Source organism: Pristiophorus japonicus, chromosome 9 (genome assembly GCF_044704955.1).
Source record: "Pristiophorus japonicus isolate sPriJap1 chromosome 9, sPriJap1.hap1, whole genome shotgun sequence".
Lineage (NCBI taxonomy): Eukaryota > Metazoa > Chordata > Chondrichthyes > Pristiophoridae > Pristiophorus > Pristiophorus japonicus.
Window position 1 is genome coordinate 202,361,929 of NC_091985.1, and position 18,877 is coordinate 202,380,805.

Here is an 18,877-nt window from a genome sequence, read left to right on the forward strand (position 1 = left end):
ACGGTCGGGACTATGCACCGAACGCGCTCTGTGGCGGCAGTGCGCATGCTCGGTACCGCCCTCCCCACCCCCAGTCCCCGGATGCCGCGCAGTTTGTTGTAACCGGCGGTTGGATAATGTGAGGAACTGGGGGCCGCAGGGAACCGGACTGATGGTGGGCGGCTCGGGGCCGGGGCAGAGCGGGCGGGCGGGCGCGGTGAGTCTGTGAGGGAAAACACCGGACTGAACACACAGCCCTGCAGCTCAGTGTTTGGGGACATGCGGGAGATAGACTGAAACTTCCAGTGAGATCAGACGGTGTGTAACCCGGGGGCCCGGTGAGATCAGACGGTGTGTAACCCGGGGGCCCGGTGAGATCAGACGGTGTGTAACCTGGGGGCCCGGTGAGATCAGACGGTGTGTAACCTGGGGGCCTGGTGAGATCAGACAGTGTGTAACCCGGAGGCCCAGTGAGATCAGTTAGTGTGTAACCCGGGGAGAATTCAGGTGATTTTCTGTAAGTCCAAATGGGCGGGACAGGAATCTTGAGGAAAAGGATAAAATCAAACAGAAATACTGGACATATACTTTTCTGAAACATTGGAAAAACACTTTACACTACATTCCACTTCACAACATTAATATTCTTCTAATTTTCTGCCCTGCCATAATTAGATCTCCCGGTGAATGGCGGAGTGATTGAGAATGTTCCACAGCTGGAAGGAAACAGGGATTGTGGACTGAGGAACAACAGCAGGTGAACCAGCACAGGATTGTGAGAGCACCAACCATGGAGCCCCTTCCGATTGAAAGCGCTTCAATAGATCGACTGGGGAGAAAGGTAAGAGAAAGTGCCATTTACTCAGATACACACCGGTCCTGTAGACAGTACACACAGGTTACAAGGTAAGACAGGAAATGAGACTGGGAGAGTCTGACCACCGAGCACAATTATCCAGCATGAGGCCGTGCAATGGGATGTGAAGTGAGATCATTTTCTGTCTCTGAACACAGTCACAGTGAATCTTGTGTGTGTTTTAGAGTAAAGGGTTTTGATCTAAGAGGTGACTCCAGTTTGAGGCAGAGCCCAGCAGATGGACCCGTCTCTGTACATTCGGTGGGGCTGAACTCACACCGACACCATCAGATCTCAATGTTCAAATATTTCCCATCTGGTGAGAAAGCCAATGGAAAGATTGAACCGGAAGCACGTCGTCAATTCACTGATCATGATGCACAGACCAATCTGAAATACCAGCACGGCCTATCACTGACAGAATCAATTATTCATTCATGAACATTTAGAATTATAAGAAAATATATTGATAACTACTAATATTGAAGCATTTCCGATTAATCGATCACTAGAGATATGTAGTTTTCTAATATACTGAAACAGAGATACGGAGAGTTGCAATTTATTTATTGGCGTCGTACTTGACCCCGAGGTGAGCTTCTGGACCCATATTCCCTCAATCACCAAGTATGCTTACTTCCAGCTCCATAACATCGCCGGTCTCTGCCCCTTCCTCATCCATACCTCTGTTACCACGACATTAGACTATTCCAATGCTCTCCTGATCGGCATCACACCATGCACTCTCCGTAAACTTAATCTTATCAAAAACACTCCTGCCCGTATCCTTACTCAGGAACACAAGAAATAGCAGGCGTAGGCCATACGACCCCTCCCATCTACTCTGCCATATAGTAAGATCTCTATTCGATAGAGAATTTCAAAGATTCACAACTCTAAGTGAAGAAATATCTTCTCATCTCAGTCTTAAATAGGCGATCTCATCCTAATACTAGGATCGATCCCTAGTTCAAGACTATCCAGCCCTTGTGAATTCTTCTAAGAATTCTATGTTTCAATGATATCACCTTCCATTCTTCTTAACTCCAGAGAATATAGGCCTATTCTACTCAATCTGTCCTCAGCCCTCTCATCCAAATTGTATCAATTTCCCTTCACCCATCACCCCTGAGCTCGCTGAACTACATTGGCTCCTGCTCCATCAGTGCCTCAATTTCAAAATTCTTATCCTTGTTTTGACATCCGACCAGAACCTTGTCCCTCCCTATTGCTGTAACGTCCTCCAACCCTACAACCCTCAGAGATCTTTCCATTCCTCCAATTCTGGCCTCTTGAGCAGCCCCAATTTTCATCCCTCCAATATTGGTGGCCGTACCTTCAGCTGCTGAGGCCATAAGCTCTGGAATTCCCTCCCTAAACCTCTCTATAATACTCCTTAATACCTACCCTTTTGAACAAGCTTTTAGTCACTTGTGCTAATATTTCCTTATGTGACTGGATGTCAAATTTTGTTTGATAACGGTCCTGTGAATTGCCTTGGGACATTTTACTACTTTTAAGGCACGATATTAATGCAATTTGTTGCTGATAACTGAAGATATTTCGAATTGTAATGACTCTCACTAGGGTACAGTTTCCTCTGGCACCGACTCTCACTGGGGTACAGTTTCCTCTGGCACCGACTCTCACTGGGGTACAGTTCCTCTGACACAGATTTACTGTGTATCTAATTCGTGCTGTCCCTGCCCTGGGACAGTTTAGAGGGAGCTTTAACCTGAAACTGATCAGGAGCTGCGGGTGGAAAGTTTTCAGTGCAGTGATAGATCGTACTGCTGCTGAATTTTAGTTGATAAGCTGCCCAGTGCACTTGGGGTGGACACTGAAGTTCGCCCAGTGGCAGTGTAGAGGGAACTTTACTCTGTATCCAACCCATACTCCACCTAGTCTCTGGGAATTTAATGTGAATTTGAAAGCAACTGCGAGAAATTTATTCTGCAGTTTGGGGTGTCTAGGACGAGGGTACATAACCTTAAAATCAGAGCCAGGCCATTCAAAAGAGATGTTCGGAAACATTTCTTCACTCAATGGATGGTTGAAGTGTGGAACTTCCCACAATAAGCAATCGATGTTCGCCCATTGAATAACTTTGGGCCGGTTGTGATTTCTGCCCAATGACCCGTTGCTTGTTCCCTTGGATTGGATCTTTATTTATTCCCTTTGGTTTGTTTTCAGTTTCATTGCTGGACCCACCACTCAAAGCACTTTGTCTGATCTGCCCCTGGGAATGAGCAGACTCCTCCCTCATCTCCCACACTGCACCGTCTCCTTCTCTTTCCCCCTTGGTTGTGTTCCACACTCTGGGCCCTGGCCCTTCCCCGGGGATTCTCAGTATGAACAGCGGGATGTGTGTTGAGACAGGATGTCCCAGCTCTCCACCTTTAAATGGCCCTGCTTTATGACATCACTGCAGTGCCTAGTGACTAACCTCACTGACCCCAGCTCATTATGGGCTGGCAGTGTCTGATGGGACAGTGTAGAGGGAGAAAGACTTGGATTTATTTGGTGCATTTCACGACCACCGGACCTCTCAAAGCGCTTTACAGCCAATGAAGTACTTTTGGATTGTAGTCACTGTTGTAATAAGGGAGATTTACTCTGCATCTGACCCATGCTGTACCTGCCCTGGGAGTGTTTGATGGGATAATGTCGATGGAGTTTTACTCTGTATCTGACCTGTGCTTTACCTGTCCTGCAAGTATTTGATGGCTCAGTGCAGAGGGGACTTTACTTTGTATCTAACCCATGCTGTACCTGCCCTGGGTGTGTTTGATGGGACAGTGTAGAGGGAGCTTTACGCTGTATCTAACCCATGCTGTACCTTCCCTGCGAGTGTTTGTTGGGATAGTGTAGAGGAAGATTTCCTCTTTATCTATCCCGTGCTGTACTTGCCCCTGGGACTGTTTGATGGGACAATGGATAGGGAGCTTTACTCTGTATCTAACCTATGCTGTACCTGCCCTGGGAGTGCTTGTTGGGTCAGTGTAGATGGAGCTTTACTCTGTATCTAACCAGTACCGTACCTGCCCTGGAAGTTTTTGACGGGACAATGTAAAGGGAGCTTTACGCGGTATCTAACCCATGTTGTACCTGTTCAGACGGAGTTTGATGGAACAGTTTGGAGGGAGCTTTTCTCTGTAACTAACCCGTGCTGTACCTGCTCTGGGAGTGTTTGATGGGATAATGTAGTCGGAGATTTACTGTGTATCTAAACTGCTAACCTCGCAAGTTGTGACGAGGACTCCAATAATCTACAAAGGGATATAGATAGGCTCAGTGAATGGGCAATACTTTGGCAGATAGAGTATAATGTGGGAAAATGTGAGATTATTCACTTTGGTAGGAGAAATAAAAAAGCTAATTATTATTTAAATGGGGAGAGAATACAAAATGCCGTGTACAGCGGGATCTGGGGATCCTTGTACATGAAACACAAGAATTTAGCATGCAGTTACAGCAATTAATTAGGAAGGCAAATGGAATGGTGGCCTTTATTGCAAGGGGGATGGAATATAAAATTAGGTAAGTCCTGCTGCAAATGTACATGGCATTGGTAAGACCATACCTGGAGTACCACGTACAGTTTTGGTCTCCTTATTTCAGGAAGGATATACTTGCACTGGAGGCAGTTCAGAGAAGGTTCACGAGGTTCATTGCTGAGATGAAGGGGTTGTCATAATGAGAAAGGTTGAGCAGGTTGGGCCTGTACGCATTGGAGTTTAGAAGAGTTAGAGGTGATCTTATTGAAACGTATAAGATTCTGAGGGGGCTTGACAGGGTAGATACAGAGAGGATGTTTCCCCACGTGGGGAAATCTAACACTGGGGGGCATAGTTTCAGAATAAGGGCTCGCTCATTTAAAAGGGAAATCAGGAGCAATTTCTTGTCTGAGGGACGTGAATCTTTGGAATTCGCTACCTCAGAGAGCTGTGGGGGCTGGGTCATTGAATGTATTTAAGGTGGGGATAGACAGATTTTTGAACGATAAGGGAGTCGAGGGTTATGGGGAGTGGGCGGGGAAGTGGAGTTGAGGCCTGGATCTGATCAGCCATGATCTTATTGAATGGCGGAGCAGGCTCGAGGGGTCAAATGGTCTACTCTGCTCCTATTTCTTATGTTCCATACCTGCCCTTGGAGTGTTTGATGGGACAGTGTAGAGGGAGATTTGCTCTGTACTTAATACTTGCTGTACCTGCCCTTGGAGTCTCTAATGAGACAGTGTAGTTGGAGGTTTACTCTGTATCTAACCCATGCTGCACCTGCCCTGGGAGCGTTTCGTTAGACAGTACATAAGAAATAGGAACAGGAGTAGGCCATACGGCCCCTCGAGCCTGCTCCGCCATTCAATAAGATTATGGCTGATCTGATCATGGACTCGGCTCCACTTCCCCGCCTACTCCCCATAACCCCTTATCCCCTTATCGTTTAAGAAACTGTCTATTTCTGTCTTAAATTTATTCAATGTCCCAGCTTCCACAGCTCTCTGAGGCAGCGAATTCCACAGATTTACAACCCTCAGAGAACAAATTTCTCCTAATCTCCTTTTTAAATGGGCGGCCCCTTATTCTAAGATCATGACCTCTAGTTCTAGTCTCCCCCATCAGTGGAAACATCCTCTCTGCATCCACCTTGTCGAGCCCCCTCAAAGTCTTATACGTTTCGATAAGATCGCCTCTCATTCTTCTGAACTCCAATGAGTAGAGGCCCAACCTACTCAACCTTTCGTCATAAGTCAACCCTCCCTCATCCCCGGAATCAACCTCCTCTGAACTGCCTCCAAAGCAAGTATATCCTTTCGTAAATATGGAAACCAAAACTGCACACAGTATTCCAGTTGTGGCCTCACCAATACCTTGTATAGCTGTAGCAAGACTTACCTGCTTTTATACTCCATCCCCTTTGCAATAAAGGCCAAGATACCATTGGTCTTCCTGATCACTTGCTGTACCTGCATACTACCCTTTTGTGTTTAATGCACAAGTATCCCCAGGTCCCGCTATACTGCGGCACTTGGCAATCTTTCTCTATTTAAATAATAACTTGCTCTTTGATTTTTTTTCTGCCAAAGTGCATGACCTCACACTTTCCAACATTATACTCCATCTGCCAAATTTTTGCCCACTCACTTTGCCTGTCTATATCCTTCTCCGATTTTTTTGTGTCTTCCTCACACGTTGCTTTTCCTCCCATCTTTGTATCGTCAACAAACTTGGCTACATTACACTTGATCCCTTCCTCCAAGTCATTAATATAAATTGTAAATAGTTGGGGTCACAGCACTGATCCCTGCGGCACCCCACTAGTTACTGGTTGCCAACCAGAGAATGAACAATTTATCCTGACTCTGTTCTGTTAGTTAGCCAATCCTCTATCCATGCTAATATATTACACCCAACACCGTGAACTTTTATCTTGACACTTTTACGTGACACCTTGTCAAATGCCTTCTGGAAGTCCAAATACACCACATCCACTGGTTCCCCTTTATCCACCCTGTTCCTTACATCCTCAAAGAACTCCAGCAAATTTGTCACACATGACTTCCCCTTCATAAATCCATGCTGATTCTGCCTGACCAATTTTGCTCATCCAAATGAACTGCTACTGCTTCTTTAATAATGGACTCCAACATTTTCCCAACCACAGATGTTAGGCTAACTGGTCTATAGTTTCCTGCTTTTTGTCTGCCTCCTTTTTCAAATAGGGGTGTTACATTTGCAGTTTTTCAATCTGCTGGGACCTCCCCAGAATCCAGGGAATTTTGATAAATTACAACCAATGCATCCACAATCCCTGCCGCTACTTCTCTTAAGACCCACAGATGCAAGCCTTCAGGTCCAGGGGATTTATCTGCCTTTAGTCCCATTATCTTACTGAGTACCACCTTCTTAGTGATTGTGATTGTGTTAAGTTCCTCCCCCCATATAGCCCCTTGACTATCTACTGTTGGAATATTGTTAGTGTCCTCTATCGTAAAGACTGATAGAAAATATCTGTTCAGAGTTTCTGCCATCTCCATGTTCCCCATTACTAATTCCCCGGTCTCGTCCTCTAAGGCACCAACATTTACTTTCGCCACTCTTTTCCTTTTTATATACCAATAGAGACTGTTTTTATAGTTTGTGCTAGTTTACTTTCATAGTCTATCTTCCCTTTCTTAATCATTTTTTTAGTCATTCTTTGCTGACTTTTAAAAGCTTCCCAGTCTTCTGTCCTCCCACTAGTTTCAGTTACTTTGTATGCCCTTGTTTTTAATTGAATACCATCCTTTATTTCTTTAGTTAGCCACGGATGGCTATTTTCTTTTACACTTGCTATTGAGGGAGTGCAGCGAAGGTTCACCAGACTGATTACCGGGACTGTATCGACTAGGCTTATATTCACTGGAATTTAGAAGAATGAGAGGGGATCTCATTGAAGCAAATACAATTCTGACGATTGGATAGGTTAGATGCAGGAAGAATGTTCCCGATGTTGGGGAAGTCCAGAACCAGGGGTCACAGTCTTAAGGATAAGGGGTAAGCCATTTAGGACCGAGATGAGGCGAAACTTCTTCACTCAGAGAGTTGTTAACCTGTGGAATTCCCGACCGCAAAGAGTTGTTGATTCCAGTTCATTGGATATGTTCAAGAGGGAGTTAGATATGGCCCTTACGGCTAAAGGGATCAAGGGGTATGGAGAGAAAGCAGGAAAGGGGTACTGAGGGAATGATCAGCCATGATCTTATTGAATGGTGGTGCAGGCTCGAAGGGCCGAATGGTCTACTCCTGCACCTATTTTCTATGTTTCTGTGTCACTTATCAGCCCCAGCCTGAATGTTGTCCAGGTCTTGCTGTAAGCGGGCATGGACTGCTCCATTATCTGAGGAGTTGCGAATGAAACTGAATACTGTGCAGTCATCAGCGAACATCCCTAGTTCTGCTTTCATAGCTTTGCAGTCGCCTTTATTTAGAATCAGGACACTGGTTTGAGATCTGACTTTCTCACTCTCCAACTGAATTTGAAATTCAACCATGTTATGTTCACTTTTTCCCAGAGGATCCTTTACTATGAGATCATTTATTAATCTTGTCTCATTACACAATACCAGATCTAAGATAGCCTGCTCCCTGGTTGGTTCTGCAACGTACTGTTCAAGGAGACCATCCCAGATACAGGGCCCAAGTTTCCACACGATAAAAAACGGGCGCCTCTCCGAGCTGGGCGCCCGTTTTTCGTGCCTAAAACGGCGCCTAAAAAAAAAAATTGCGATTCTGGAGCGCTTTGCAGCTCCTTGTCTGTTTGGCGCGGCGCCCAGGGGGGCGGAGCCTACACTCGCGCCGATTTTGTAAGTGGGAGGGGGCGGGTACTATTTAAATTAGTTCTTTTCCTGCCAGCAACGCTGCTCATGCGCGTTGGAGCGTTCGCGCACGCGTAGTGTGAAAAAAACATTGGCACTCGGCCATTTTTGTAGTTCTTTGTAGCTGTTTAATTTTTGAAATTTTTTTTAATAAAAGCACATTGCCATCAGCACTTGCAGCCTTCTCACTGTCCCCCCCCCCCCCCCCCCCCCCGGCGGGAAAGAACGGGCGCCTCCTCTCTCCCTCTCCTCCCCCCCCGCCCCCCGAACGGGAGCCTCCTCCTCCCCCCCGCCACGGGAAGAACAGGCGCCTCAGGCTGACTGCAGCATTCTCCAGAAGCACTTTCACATAGGTAGGAAGATGGTTTATTTAATCTTTTCTTTGCTTATTGCTTATAAATGTTTATTCAGGTTGGATTGATTTGTATAATTGTTGAAGTATAAATAAGGATTTATTGTAGAATTTAATGACTTCGCTTCCTCCCCCCCCCCCCCACCTCGTTCTGGACGCCTAATTTGTAACCTGCGCCTGATTTTTTAATGTGTAGAACAGGTTTTTTCAGTTCTACAAAAATCTTCACTTGCTCCATTCTAACTTAGTTTGGAGTACGTTTTCACTGTGGAAACTTTGAAATCAGGCGTCAGTGGCCGGACACGCCCCCTTTTGCAGAAAAAATTCTGTTCCAAAGTAGAACTGTTCTACCTGACTAGAACTGCAGAAAAAAAAATGTGGAGAATTGCGATTTCTAAGATAGTCCTTTCTCCACCAGTTGCTCCTAAAAATCAGGTGCAAATCATGTGGAAACTTGGGCCAACACTCTTATAAACTCTTCCTCAAGTCTACCTTGGCCAATTTGATTTGTCTAATCAATATGAAGCTTAAAATCGCCCATGATTATTGCCGTACCTTTCTTACAAGCCTCCATTGTTTCTTGATTTATACTCCATCCAACAGTGTAGCTACTGTTAGGGAGCCTATAGACTACGCCCACCAGTGACTTCTTCCCCTTATTATTTATTATCTATACCCAAATTGATTCTACATCTTGATCTTCTGAACCCAAATAATTTCTCACCACTGCACTGATCCCATCGTTTATTAACAGAACTACCCCACCTTTTCCTTTCTGTCTTATCCTTCTGAATTGTTAAATACCCCTGAATATTTAGTTCCCAGCCTTGGTCACCTTGCAACCACGTCTCTGTAATGGCTATCAGATCATACCCATTTGTATCTATTTGTGCCGTCAACTCATCTATCTTGTTACGAATGCTGCGTGCATTCAGATAAAGAACTTTTAATTTTGACTTTTTACCATTTTTCTCTGCTTTGACCCTACTTTCTGTTACACTCTTATTTTTATACATTCTGTCTTTTCCTGTCACAGTCTGATTCTCATTTCCCACAGTGCTACCCTGCTCCTATTGCCTTCTCCTTGCTCTTTGACTTTTTAAATTTCCTTTCACCTGAACCCTCCCCCCCCCCCCCCCCACATCCACCGCTCCCCCCCCCCACCCCCGACCTATTTAGTTTAAAGCCCTCTTTACAGCCCTAGTTATTCGCTTCGCCAGGACATTAGCACCAGCCTGGTTCAAGTGAAGCCCATCCCAACGGAACAGCTCCCTCTTGCCCTGGATACTGGTGCCAGTGCCCCATGATTCGAAACTAATTTCTCCCACACCAGTCTTTGAGCCACGTGTTCATCTCTCTGATCTTATTTACCCTATGCACATTTGCACGTGGTTCAGGTAGTAATCCAGAGATTATTGCCTTCATGGTTCTGCTTTTTAATTTAGCCCCTAGCTACTCAAACTCCCTCAGCAAAACCTCTTTCTTTGTTCTACCTATGTCATTAGTACCTATGTGGCCCACGACAACTGGATCTTCCCCCTCCCACTCCAAGTTCCTCTCCAGCCCAGAGGCGATGTCCTGAACCTTGGCACATCGCAGGCATCACAGCCTTCGGGACTCACGCTCTCGGCTGCAGAGAACAGTATCTATCTCCGAAACTATACTCTTTCCTATCACGACAACATTTCTTTTTACTCCCCCCACTTGAATGTCCTCCTCTACCACGGCGCTGTGGTCAGTTTGCTCATCCTCCCTGCAGTCCCTGCCCTCGTCCAAGCAGGGAGCACGAATTTCGTACCTGTTGGACAATTGCAAGAGCTGAAGCTCCTCCATCACTACCTCCAGGGTCCCCACAGCTGCCTCGCTCATAGTCACACCCTCCTGTCCCTAACCATGGACCAAATTTGAATTAATTAATCTAAGGGGTGTGACTGCCTCCTGGAACACAGCGTCCAGGTAACTCTCCCCCTCCCTGATGTGTCTGCAGCTCGGACTCCAGCTCATCAACACGGAGCTGAAGTTCCTCGAGAAACCAACATTTACTGCAGATGTGGTCACCGTGGACCTCAATGGGGTCAACCAGCTCCCTGCAGCAGCATTAACACAGTCAGATTCGGGTGAATTTATAATGGGGCACAAAGAAATGGCAGACCAATTGAACAAGTACTTTGGTTCTGTCTTCACAAAGGAAGACACAAATAACCTTCCGGATGTACTCGGGTCCGAAGGTCTAGTGAGAAGGAGGAACTGAAGGATATCCTTATTAGGTGGGAAATTGTGATCGGGAAATTGATGGGATTGAAGGCCGATAAATCCCCAGGGCCTGATAGTCTGCATCCCAGAGTATTTAAGGAAGTGGCCCTAGAAATAGTGGATGCATTTGTGATCATTTTCCAACAGTCTATCGACTCTGGATCAGTTCCTATGGACTGGAGGGTTGCTAATGTAACACCACTTTTTAAAAAAGGAGGGAGAGAGAAAACGGGTAATTATAGACCAGTTAGCCTGACATCAGTAGTGGGGAAAATGTTGGAATCAATCATTAAGGATGAAATAGCAGCACATTTGGAAAGCAGTGATAGGATTGGTCCAAGTCAGCATGGATTTATGAAAGGGAAATCATGCTTGACAAATCTTCTGGAATTTTTTGAGGATGTAACTCGTAGAGTGGACAGGGGAGAACCAGTGGAAGTGGTGTATTTGGACTTTCAAAAGGCTTTTGACAAGGTCCCACACAAGAGATTGGTGTGCAAAATCAAAGCACATGGTATTGGGGGTAATGTACTGACGTGGATAGAGAACTGGTTGGCAGACAGGAAGCAGAGAGTCGGGATTAACGGGTCCTTTTCAGAATGGCAGGCAGTGACTAGTGGAGTGCCGCAGGGCTCAGTGCTGGGACCCCAGCTCTTTACAATATATATTAATGATTTGGATGATGGAATTGAGTATAATATCTCCAAGTTTGCAGATGGCGGTGTGAGCTGTGAAGAGGATGCTAAGAGGCTGCAGGGTGATTTAGACAGGTTAGGCGAGTGGGCAAATACATGGCAGATGCAATATAATGTGGATAAATGTGAGGTTATCCACTTTGGGGGTAAAAACACGAAGGCAGAATATTATCTGAATGGCGGAAGATTAGGAAAAGGGGAGGTGCAGCGAGACCTGGGTGTCATGATTCATCAGTCATTGAAGGTTGGCATGCAGGTACAGCAGGCGGTGAAGAAGGCAAATGGTATGTTGGCCTTCAGAGCTCGGGGATTTGAGTATAGGAGCAGGGAAGTCTTACTGCAGTTGTACAGGTCTTTGGTGAGGCCCCACCTGGAATATTGTGTTCAGTTTTGGTCTCCTAATCTGAGGAAGGACATTCTTGCTATTGAGGGAGTGCAGCGAAGGTTCACCAGACTGATTCCTGGGATGGCAGGACTGACACATGAGGAGAGACTGGATCGACTGGGCCTGTATTCACTGGAGTTTAGAAGAATGAGAGGGGATCTCATAGAAACATAAAATTCTGACGGGACTGGACAGGTTAGATGCAGGAAGAATGTTCCTGATGTTGGTGAAGTCCAGAACCAGGGGTCACAGTCTTAAGGATAAGGGGTAAGCCATTTAGGACTGAGATGAGGAGGAACTTCTTCACTCAGAGAATTGTTAACCTATGGAATTTCTTACCGCAGAGAGTTGTTGATGTCAGTTCATTGGATATATTCAAGAGGGAGTTAGATATGGCCCTTGCATCTAAAGGGATCAAGGGGTATGGAGAGAAAGCAGGAACGGGGTACTGAAGGAATGATCAGCCATGATCTTATTGAATGGTGGTGCAGGCTCGAAGGGCCGATTGGCCTACTCCAGCACCTATTTTCTATGTTTATACATCGCTTGCCCTGACATCTCTAATGTATTTCATTAATTTTTCACATTTTAAAAGTTTAGATTTTTAATCCCAGCTCTTAATTTAAACCAATGCCCAAGAAAAGAGAGAAACCTTGCCGGCGACGCCCACATCCCGTGAATGAATTTTTTTGAAACAGTTCTAAACTTGGCCAGGATAGAATGTGAATGTTTGAGGAGAGGGGTCATTGGCGTTACCTAGCTACTTACAGCCAGGGCAGCTTGTAACCATAGTTCCTGAACAGAATTGTGCCATGTGTGATCTGTGTCAAATGTTAATGCTTGCGTGGCACTTACTCTGAGCTAAAGAACTGTTTGGCTCTCTTTCCCCCCCCCCTCCACCCTGCCAGTTGGAAGTAATGCTTTGAATGTGCCCAATTGAGCAATGCCAGGTAAGAGATTTAAGGTTTGTCACTGTGTCGACCTAAGGGTCCTTGATGACCCAGTCAGTGCCATACTGACATATTTGTCTTTACTACTAACCTTTGATGGAACTGGAGAGATGTCGACTGTGACGCCAACAGTTTTGGCAACAGACTGTTTAGAGGAGCCGATCCCAAAAACTGCCCCAAAGTTAATACAGCCCCTTTGATCTGCTGGAGTATTTTCCCATGAATTGTTCTCATGTTGATTACCAAAGCAATTGGTGACATAGCCTGACAAGTCTTTGAACGGTGGGGGGGGGGGCAATTTTATCCTGAGCCGTCCTACCCCCGTGGGGAACTGCCGGGATGGAAGGATGGGGGGCCAGCGCTGACTTTACAGCCTGGAGTCAGTATCGGGAGTGGGGTAATACTTGCGTCCCATCCCATTCTGTGGTGATTCCTGCCCGGCGAGTTTGGTAAAAGTGATAACCCCCACTCCCGGGTCTCTGTGTGGCAGCCTCTTCAGGGGTTTTAATTTCTCCAGCCTCCCTGCGCACGGTTTCAGCGGGTCCCCCAAGTCAAGGCAGTGCTTACGGTCTTGTATGCATTGTCGCCATCGGGTTAATCAAGATCTGGTCAGTTACAAGCGATCTGTAAAGATACAATGGGTTTTCCTGAATTTGTTAAGGCCCCTAGTTAATACGCAGTGAGGTTGTTACCATTCATCTGGACTTGGTTGGCTGTGAGGACGAGTGTACCCACTGTAGCCGAACTCCCTCCTCCTGCTCCAGACCAAGCAATGGAAGATACGTTCAGGAAAGGGGTACTGAGGGAATGATCAGCCATGATCTTATTGAATGGCGGTGCAGGCTCGAAGGGCCATATGGCCTACTCCTGCACCTATTTTCTATGTTTCTATAACACAATCACTTCCCTGCTTTCCTGTGACATCACATTTTGAATCTTTTTACTTCTTATCCTCCCAGGTCACGTGGTGCTGTTTCGGCTGTCTGCTCGGCTGACTCACGCCCTTTGTAGGCTTGCCGCTGCTCCCGCTCTCGTGCCCTTTCCGAAGGGATGGGCGCAAGTAGGTTTTCCCCCTCGCGTTGCTTCTCTCACCACCTGCTGCAGGCCCAGTCTGGCAGCTATGTCCTTCAGGACTTTGCCAGATCGATTAGTAGTGGTGCTACCGAGCCAGTCTTGATGGACATTGAAGTCCCCCACACAAAGTACATTCTGTGCACCTTGCTACTCTCAGTGCTTCTTCCAAGTGGTGTTCAACATGGAGGAGTACTGATTCATCAGCTGAGTGAGGACGGTAGGTGGTAATCAGCAGGAGGTTTCCTTGCCCATGCTTGACCTGAAGCCAGGGGACTTCATGGGGTCCGGAGTCAGTGTTGAGAACTCCCAGGGCCACACCCTCCCGAATGTATACTACTGTATCGCCACCGGTGGGACAGGACATACCCAGGGATGGTGATGGAGGAGTCTGGGACATTGGCTGAAAGGTATGATTCTGTGAGTATGACTATGTCAGGCTGTTGCTTGACTAGTCTGGGCCATCTCTTCGAATTTTGGCACCAGTCCCCAGATGTTGGTGAGAAAGACTGGGCTGGGTGGGCCGTTGTCGGGTCCGTAGCCGGTGCGGAGGTCGATGCCGGGTGGTCCGTCCGGTTTTATTCTTGTTATTGTTTTTCGTAGCGGTGGATCAATTGATGAATCAATATGATCTTATTGAATGGCGGAGCAGGCTCGAGGGGCCAAATGGCCTACTCCTGCTTCTAATTCTTGTGTGCTTATTCCCTAGCCCAGATCCTGTCTCTATATTAAAAGCAATGGTCCCAACACTGACCCTGGGGACACCACTGTTTCCATCCCTCCAGTCTGAAGAACATCCATTTACCACTACTCTCTGTTTTCTGCCCTTTATCCAACTTCCTCTCCACGCGGCCCCACTCCCTTTAATACTGTGAGCCTTAATTTGATCAACAAGCCTCCTGTCCGGCACCTTATCAAACACCTTTTGACAATCCATCTACACAACATCCATTGCATTTCCTTTCTCACTGCACTGTGTTATTTCCTGCAATAATCCCTGCTGTCTGTCCTGACTTAATCATTTCACTACCAAATGTTGCAACGTTTACTTCTGTAGTTAGAATCCCCCGCGCAGGGGTAAAGTGCTCTATCAATGACACCAGGAGCCCAGACACGGGACCAGGCTGTGCTCTGAGCAGGCGCAGTGCCAGTGGTGGAGGTGGTCTGAGGCGGAAGAGACATTCCGCGAGTCAGTAGGAGCTTGTGAGTTCAGCAGAGGAATTGGATCCCTGGGTGGGCTGGGCAGCTTCATAAACACCTGCTGTAGGCCTCAGGCCCCGAATATGAGCCCGCAGGCTCCATGTTTGACCTGCGATGATAGACCCGACCGCTCGGGGTAACGAGCTGAATTCTTGGACAGGATCAGGGTGCCTGCGCGGCCATCTTGGTACAGGAGCAGAGGGTGGGTGGGGTTTAGGGTCCCAGTGACCAGGAGAGAAAATAATTTCCTTGTTTCTTCTCAGTCTGCGCACGAGGGATGTAGAACTGAACCCAGCCAGAGAAGAGGGAGTGAGAAAATTGCAGATGGAGGAAAGAAATGATGGAGGTGGTGCGATGAGTTTGGATTTCAGCACAGGGTGGAGGGAGAGTGTGTGGGATGGGAATTTACAGCTTTGGGGAACAAGAGAGGAAAGAATGTTCCATAGAAACTAGGATTGTCTGTCCTCAGTGCTGACTTTTGTAAACTCCTTTTACAGGATATTAGAAAAGGAGGATTTACAGATGGAAAACTCGAACCAATCACAGTCACTCGATTCACCTGTATATCATCAGTCTTTGAATGTGGAAGGAGAAACATTTGTCTGTTCTGTCTGTGAGAAAAGATATTAAACATTAGTGTGACTGGTAAATCACCGAGACACACACACCCGAGTGAGATGTTCCAGTGCACTGACTGTGGAAAGAGCTTTAACCAGTTACACAGCCTGAAAAAACATCGCACCATTCACAGCGGGGAGAAACCGTTCACATACTGTGTATGTGGACGAAGCATCAATTGATCATCCAACCTGGAGAGACACAAGGACACCCCCACCATGGAGAAACCGTGGGAATGTGGAGACTGTGGGAAGGGATTCAATTGCCCCTCTGCGCTGGAAACTCATCGACGGCATCATAACGGAGAGAGGCCATTCACCTGCCCCGTGTGTGGGAAGGGATTCACTCAGTCATCCAACTTGCTGGTACACAAGCGAATTCACACTGGGGAGAGGCCATTCACCTGCTCCATGTGTGAGAAGGGATTCACTCGTTCATCCGACCTCACTGAACACCAGCGTGTTCACACTGCGGAAAGGCCGTTTACCTGCCCAGTGTGTGGGAAGGGATTCACTCAGTCATCCAACCTGCGGATACACAAGCGAATTCACACTGGGGAGAGACCGTTCACCTGCCCCGTGTGTGGGAAGGGATTCACTCAGTCATCCAACCTGCTGGTACACAAGCGAATTCACACTGGGGAGAGGCCATTCACCTGCTCCATGTGTGAGAAGGGATTCACTCGTTCATCCGAGCTCACTGAACACCAGCGTGTTCACACTGGGGAGAGGCCGTTTACCTGTCCCGTGTGTGGGAAAGGATTCACTCGATCATTTGACCTGTTGACACACCAACACATTCACACTGGGGAGAGGCCATTCATCTGCTCTGAATGTGGGAAGGGTTTCACTCGATCATCCCACCTGCTGACACACCAACGCATTCATACTGGGGAGAGGCCGTTCATCTGCTCTGAGTGTGGGAAGGCTTTCACTCGATCATCTTACCTGCTAGCACACCAGCGAGTTCACACTGGGGAGAGGCTATTCACCTGCTCCGAATGTGAGAAGCATTTCACTCGATCATCCAACCTGCTGAGACACCAGCGAGTTCACACTGGGGAGAGGCCATTCACCTGCTCTGAGTGTGGGAAGGGATTCACTCAGTCATCCAACCTGCTGACACACCAGCGAGTTCACAAGTGACTGCAGGGGTTGGACTCTGCTGTTATTGTTGCCGTTAATCACATCCAGGACTGAAACATGTTGCCGCTGGTGTAATTAATCCCTATATCTGGGCTGGAGTTTAATTTTCTGGATATCATAGAATGGTCACAGCACAGTAGGAGGCCTTTTGGACCATCGAACCCATGCCGGCTCTCTGCAAGAGCACTTCAGCTAGTCATTAGAACATAAGAAATAGGAGCAGGAGTAGGCCACACCACCCCTCGAGTCTGCTCCGCCATTCAATAAGATCATGGCTGGTCTGATCATGGACTCAGCTCCACTTCCCTGCCCACTCTCCATAACCCTTTATCGTTTAAGAAACTGTCTATTTCTGTCTTAAATTTATTCAATGTCCCAGCTTCCACATCTCTCTGAGGCAGCGAAGTCCACAGATTTACAACCCTCTGAGAGAAGAAATTTCTCCTCATCTCTGTTTTAAATGGGCGGCCTCTAGTTCTAGTCTCCCGCATCAGTGGAAACATCCTCTCTGCATCCACCTTGTCAAGCCCCCTCATATATGTTTTGATAAGATCACGTCTCATTCTTCTGAATTCCAATGAGTAGAGACCCAACCTACTCAACCTTTCCTCATAAGTCAACCCCCTCATCTCCGGAATCAACCTAGTGAAACTTCTCTGAACTGCCTCCAAAGTACCCACAGGTCCTGCTGTACTGCAGCACTTTGCAATCTTTCTCCATTTAAATAATAACTTGCTCTTTGATTTTTTTCTACCAAAGTGCATGACCTCAGACTTTCCAACATTACACTCCATCTGCCAAATTTTTGCCCACTCACTTAGCCTGTCTATTCCTTTTGCAAATTTTTTGTGTCCTCCTCACACATTGCTTTTCTTCTCATCTTTGTATCATCAGCAAACTTGGCTACATTACACTCAGTCCCTTCTTCCAAGTCGTTAATATAGATTGTAAATAGTCCCACTCCCTGCCCTTTCCCCGTGGCCCTGCAAATGTTTTATTTCATGTACTTATCAATTCCCTTTTTGAAAGCCACGATTGAATCTGCCTCCACCAGCCTTTCAGGCCGTGCATTCCAGATCCTAACCACTCGCTGCTTAAAGAAAAGTTTTTTCTCATGTCGCCTTTGGTTCTTCTGCCAATCACCTTGAATCTGTGTCCTCTGGTTCTCAACCCTTCCGCCAATGGGAATATTTTCTCTCTACTCTGTCCAGACTCCTCATGATTTTAGAGCACCTCTATCAAATCTCCTTTCAACCTTCTCTGTTCTAAGAAGAACAACCCTAGCTTCACCAGTCTATCCATGTAACTGAAGTCCCTCATCCCTGGAATCATTCTTGTAAATCTTTTCTGCACCCTCTGTCAAACAACTGTCAAATAAATCAGCTTTGTTTCCTACATACAGTGAGTCGATTCCTTGATTTTTTCAAGAGGAGGCTAATTGATGTCCTGTTACCGACTGTCCCATTTTTGAGCCTTTTCACGGCTTCTGTTTTAGTGATGTTGGTTGAGGGATAAATGTTAGCCAGGACACCGGAGATCTCTCTTTTCTTCGAAATAATGTCATGGAATCTTTAACGCCGACTTGAGAGGTCAGATGGTTCTGATTCTTTTTTTTATTCGTTCACGGGATGTGGGCGTCGCTGGTAAGGCCAGCATTTATTGTCCATCCTTAATTGCCCTTGAGAAGATGGGGGGGAGCCATCTTCTTGAACTGCTGCAGTGCGTGTGGTGAAGGTACTCCCACAGTACTGTTAGGGAGGGAGTTCCAGGATTTTGACCCAGCGATAATGAAGGAATGGCGATATGCTTTCAAATCAGGATGGTGTGTGACTTGGAAGGAAACGTGGAGATGGTGGTGTTCCCATGCGCCTGCTGCCCTTGTCCTTCTAGTTGGTAGAGGTCGTGGGTTTGTGAGGTACTGCCGAAGAAGCCTTGGCGAGTTGATGCAGTGTATCTTGTACATGGTAAACACTGCAGCCACGGTACATCGATGATGGAGGGAGTGGATATTTAAGG

At 46.8% G+C, this 18,877-nt stretch overlaps 1 pseudogene; it reads left to right on the forward strand.

The window, feature by feature from the left end:
* Nucleotides 1–78: 78 nt before the first annotated feature.
* Nucleotides 79–18,258, forward strand: LOC139273402 (zinc finger protein 45-like; annotated as a pseudogene).
* Nucleotides 18,259–18,877: the final 619 nt, after the last annotated feature.